Source organism: Argiope bruennichi, chromosome 3 (genome assembly GCF_947563725.1).
Source record: "Argiope bruennichi chromosome 3, qqArgBrue1.1, whole genome shotgun sequence".
In the NCBI taxonomy this organism is placed as follows: domain Eukaryota; kingdom Metazoa; phylum Arthropoda; class Arachnida; order Araneae; family Araneidae; genus Argiope; species Argiope bruennichi.
In genome coordinates, this window is record NC_079153.1 from 107,577,340 (window position 1) to 107,583,522 (window position 6,183).

The following is a 6,183-nucleotide window of genomic DNA, read 5'->3' on the forward strand; positions in this document are numbered from 1 at the left end:
ATATATATATATATATATATATATATATAAAATCAAATCTGTTTGTTTGAATCTTTTACAATTCCATATCCCTTGACAGATTCAAACGAAATGTATTTCGTTCCATAACTAAAACACATTCCTTACCGCCAAGAAGGAAACGATGTTGTTAAAAGGTTTCTGGAGTTTCTAAAGGAGGTGAAATGGGAGTTGAAAGATAATATATTTTCTGTTATTACTTTAGAATAAATAATCATATAAGAATATTTTTACACCATAAAATTTAAAAATTAGCTATATATCAACAGTTTCATATCCTTACTATTTTGATCTAATTTTTAATTTTTTTTCAGTGTTAATTTAAACATAACTTTAATCAGATTCGTTTTTTGTCGAAATATTAAACCTATTTCACAGTATAATCACTTGTATCATTCGTGCTCTTCTGCCATTATTCATGTTGAAGTGCTATATTTGATATTTTTATTTTTACTTTTAATACGTAGAGTAAAAGCAGTAATAATTAAGCACTCTCGTTTAAAATTGTTGCAATTTCTTTAACGCTTTGCACAAATATGAAACAAAATTAAATCATGTTAAACATTTTTAGTGCGTTCAGTTGATTTATCATCGGCGTAAACGTAGTAAATATAGAAATCGTTAAAAAATTCGAACTCTAGATTTTGAAGAATCCACTTTTTAGACATCCCTGAATTCGAAAACACATTTTTGGAAAATGTCCATCTGTCTGTGACAAAGATAACTCGAAAATCCTTTGTCTAGAAGGATCAAATTTGGTTTACGGTCTTCATACCAAATTTGTAAATTTTTATCAAATTGTGAGCAAACTTGGCTTGGAGGAAGGAAGGCTGTCTGTCCGGTGTTCGAATACAAGTTAACACGATAACTACATAATGAAGAGAACTAGATAGATGGAATTCTGTATGCAGAATCAGCATCTATACTCTAGATACCTTTCAAATTTTGAGCCAAATTCAACGAGGGATTGACTTCTGGTGGATTGTACTTTCACAGATATGGAAATGTGGTAATTCAAAAACGCAATGACAAATATATCGAATTTGGTATAGAATGTTGTGATTACAATTATAGTTCCTTGACAAATTATTGTTTCAATAGGTTGGGAAAAACGAGTCTAAAACACAAATTCGTTTTTCATATTTTATGAACTTTATGCCAGGGATTAAACGCCAAATAACTCGCCAAGGATTACACAATAGATTCAGTAAAAATGCTATATTCATGCCAAAAGTTAATATTTCTTAACTATTGTATGCCAATGTCACGCAAGGCGTTCTCTGGGCTAACACATTTATTAGAAAGTATGTGAGAAGATTTTGGGAAAATTTATTTTTTAAAAAACTTTTTAGCTTAAGTTCACTGAATAATATTTTAATTACTTGATGATTTTATTTTTATTGCATTATTAGGTGACAAATGGCGAAACTAAAACTGCGGTTTATTTATTCCAAAATTTTGTGTTCTAATTAATTTTTTAATTATGATTCAGAGTCCTATAAATTCTTTAAAGAAATGAATATAAGAAATCGAAAATTGTAAGACGTAAAAGTATATATTTTTTCTAATTTAAAAACAAACAAACAAATCGAACAATAATAATTAAAAAAATAATCGATGCTGATTGTCCACTGGCTGATATTTTTATAATAGATAAATGAATTCCATTTAATTACTCCTATTCAATTCTGGATCCTTTTGTGAGAAAAATGAAATTTGTTTACTTATGCGCAATTCATTGCGTCAATTTTATCTTCAAATTAGCTTTAAAATGTTTTTTAATATTTTACTTAATGTTGCTTAATAAAATCAGCAGGAGCTTTCTGCTTGACTTTCTCGTACACTTCCACAACATCCACGTTCCCTGTTACTTTTTATAGCACAGTAGAGAATCGAGTATACATCAAAATCTCGAATTTGAAATTTTCTATGATCGATAGTTGTTTGTTGTTATATTTTGCATGGCAGAAAGTAAAGATATATAGTTACTAGCCGCCATTGGCAACCAGCTGGTTCGACGGAATTATTGAATGTGAAAATTTATAAAAAATATCTTTAAGCCTTATTTGGCTTACTCAGGAAAATATCTTTAACTTTTACTTACTTATTAATCTGGCACAGTCATGTTCATTGTCCTGTGTGCTTTTTTAATTTACTATTCTTTTTATTTAAAATACGAACTTTAATTTTAAATTGGGGAGCAATTAAACCACAAAAATCCAGTTGCTTGCTGGAATGAATTGCCTCATAAAAAAATGCAATTCCTCACTTCTGAAATTGTGTGTGTATTACAGAATATATTTCACTAGTTGCCTTTGGCGACTAGTTGATTCGCCCTGATTATTAATTTTTTAGGCTGCCAAACGATTAGTATGGGAAGCATTTTTTTTAAAAAAATTTCTTGTTATTTTATATGAACTGAAAAATAAGAATTGGATCTATCTGTTGCAAATTACTACGCAAATTAAAAAGTGTATATAATATAAAATAAAAGCGAAAGGGAAAATTCTATTTCGGAAATAAAATGCAAAATAAATAAATAAATCTTAATTCTAGCATATGCAAAAGTATGTGAGTGAATGTCTTGAAGGGATGAATTTATATTTTATCATATTAGAAATATTGTCACAGTCTATACATTAAATAAAATTTTAAAAAATTCGCCAGAAATTAAAAAAAAAATTACACAGAAATGAAATTTATATCATTAAAAAGGCAATTTTTGGGGGGTGGGTGGGGGGGCAGGTTAAGAAATTGTAAAAAACCATTTTTGTGAGAAAATAATTTTGGAAGATATGATCATCAATTTCTATAGATAAGACATATTGAATGCTCATCTGGGGATAGATAAACCTATTTTCACGCTCGATTGATCTTTCTGCTTGACATCTATTCCTGAATTCTTTTATATCTTCTTTCCTTTGACAAAATGGAGCTCTGGGAACCCGGCGAGCCTCTCTAGAACATTTCTAATAATCTTTTGCAACTCCGTTAATTTACGAGGCGTTGAAGCAAGTACATACGTAAAAACGTTCAATCAATGAAGCAATCTGAAGCGTTTGTATAGCGATTTTTGTACATTTGACTTTTGCTATTTGCCAATAAGTAATAAAAACGATTTTTATAACCCATATGTTAACATTTTATATATGTATAATTTATGAAATATCTCAGAAGATGATTTAATAAAAAAAAATCAATGTACCACAATAAGAAGGGGGGGGGGAATGCCATTGAATTAGGTTAGATAAAAAAAAGTTTATTGAATGATTAGATGAATTGTTTGAAAATAGATGAATTTAAAAATGTTTTCACCATTACTTATCTTTGAAGTTAAGCTTAGCTGTATTATATCCATGAAATTAAAATATTCTAAATCTTTGTTAAAAGCTTTAAACAGAAATCTAAATAGTATTGAAAAATAAACCGAATTTTCATTCCAAATATCATTTATAATAGGAAAAAAAAAATTAGGGTAAAAAATATTTATACTTATAAAGTAAATAATTAAAGTTTTATTTTATCAATGAAAATATTTTTGTAAAATATACTTAAAAGCATCTTAAAAATTAATTTTAAGAGTGTTGAATATTAAGTTTAAAATGACTGAAAAAAAATTTGTTGTTTAAGACAAGCTATGTGTTCGGTATTTATAACGGGAAAAAAAAGAAGCAAAGTACCACTTAATTTAATTAAATAAGATTTTAAAAAAATCGGGTTACATATTTCCATTTGTTAAAGTATATTTTTTAAATCTAGTAGCTCTAGGTTAATAGATTTATCCTGTAGAACATAACGCGCTCGTATACACTATCGCACATGCACGCACGCACACACACACATACACACTCATATAATCGTCCTGCCTTTGAGGTTTAGATAGTAGGAACGCCATCTATTAATAGATAAATTAATCTTTCTTCAGCCTAATTGATGTATGAGTATGCTCTGTGAATAAAAATCGGTTAAGTATTTTATATTTTAAGTTGCTGGTAAGCTAAAAAAAATTAAGAAAAACTAGAAATGCACGCAAACTGAATAAAAGCACAGTAGATTCAATTACTTTTTGATCACTTTAATCTAGTATACGCTGTACATTAATTTTCGAACTTCTTTTAGGGCTTCCAGCTCTTCTTCTGTTGGGGAGTAGTGTTCCTTCTCTCCATTTTTGTGCACATAAACGCCTGGTTCGAAAGTGCTGAGGAAACGAGAAGTCTTATCTTTAAATCGGAGAACATCGCAGAAATCACAGAAAAGTCGAAATATCACTCGTTTGGCTGTTCGAGGAAAAATAAATATATTAAATACTTACTCAAATCATTTACTGAATATTATTATATTAAGCACGGTTAATAAATATCGAGGCAGGTGATATTTCATAGTCATTGATTACTTAACGAAATTTAGAAGCGTTGTTCTGAATTGCTTTAAATTAGTATTTATCTATTCCCCTTATGTTATAGAAGAGTCAATATTAAACAAAATTGTGGTGGAATGAAGATCATTATGATCCGTGCAGTGGAAGCAAGAGGGCCCATCTTTTCGGGAACAATTGATTTAATGATTACATTACTTTAATGATTACATTTCATAAAAAACAAACACAAAACACGAAGACAAAAAAAAAAAAAAAACATTAACGCACTTACACCTCTTCAGAACAACATTACATCTCATTATTTATAATCGCAATGCAATGTGGGATGCATACCTAATCAGGCAACGCCATCTATTATCCAAAAGAGAAAATAGAGTAATGCAACTGGTACAAAATCAGATTGCATTACTTTTCGAAGAAAGACTAATTGGAAATGTCTGTAAATACCTTTTTTTGTCTATTGGAGGAAAAAAATATCTATTATGAAAGTATTTTACAATTTTAGATGGTTTTTATATATTAAATTTCCGAAAATCAGCGGGAGTAGTCTCCTTACAAATTTCTCGCATATACTCTAATAAAGGTGTTACCTCCCCACATAAAAAAGGGGGTGGGATTATTTAAAAAAATCGAAATAGATATTGAAAGTATCAAAATACTATTATATAACTTTTCTTGCTTTTAACTGAGAGAATTCGATACTAAATTTTTCATAATTCAATTCCTGTACTATGAAATTTTCAAGAAATGAAAAAGACAGTTCTTTAAAGTACATTTGACTCATACTATTTTGCAAGCAGTTCTTGATGTAAATTAGAGCGGGAAAAAATATCTGCTTGCATTACAGGTTGGAATAAATTTCTGCTAGATTTCAGTTTGGAAAAGCAAAATGTAATTAATGAATTTTCATTCAAATATTCAATCACGATATGCAATTTACTTCATTTAGAAGTTTTCGCTGATTTAGAAACATGTTAATTTAAGTGACTTGACGTTATTAAAAACTGAAATACTCCCTCTAATCGCTATGACACCTTTGAGAAAAACAGAATACCTCCAATATCGTAAATAGTGATTTTAGAAGAAAATCAGGCTCCGTTTACCGGAAACCAATGATTGATGAAGTCATTCTACTTTAAATTTATCCTTCATATTGGATAAATAAGAAACTGACATTGCTTTTTTAGCTTTAGTCTAAAAGATGTTGCTGATTTAATAATACCGGTTTTTGTTATTTCGTATAATTGTTAAATTTTAAGTATTTCTTGAATATCATTGCTTTTGAAATAACTACCCCCCCTTGTGTTTACCCCTCTGTTTCCTTTTTGCTTATTTACTTTCTCTTTATGTTTAGCCCTTTTCGCTCATTTTCTTCCTTTCTTCCTTTTTTATTTTTATTTTAAGAAAAAAACAAGGAGGGGGGGGATTTTCTGTGAATATAGGTAGTAGGAATCATAGTAGCAAGTTTTCTGTCAACTGCGATATATGTCAAATAGATTCTAATACCCCCCCCCCCCACACACACACACACATCAAGACTAGAGGCTTCCAACGCCTGTATGGACAAATGACAGTCAACGTAACCGAAATGAAGGTACAGAATCAAAATATTCTAAAGATGTCACAAAGTCATGGTTTTCTACAAAATTTTGATGTATTTCTATAATTCTATAGTAGAACATGAAATTCTAACGTATAAGTCTATAATAAATAAGTATATTAACTAATTCTAAACAGTGGGGGGTAGTCACCCCAAAACTTTCATGCATATTCTCCAATACAGATCC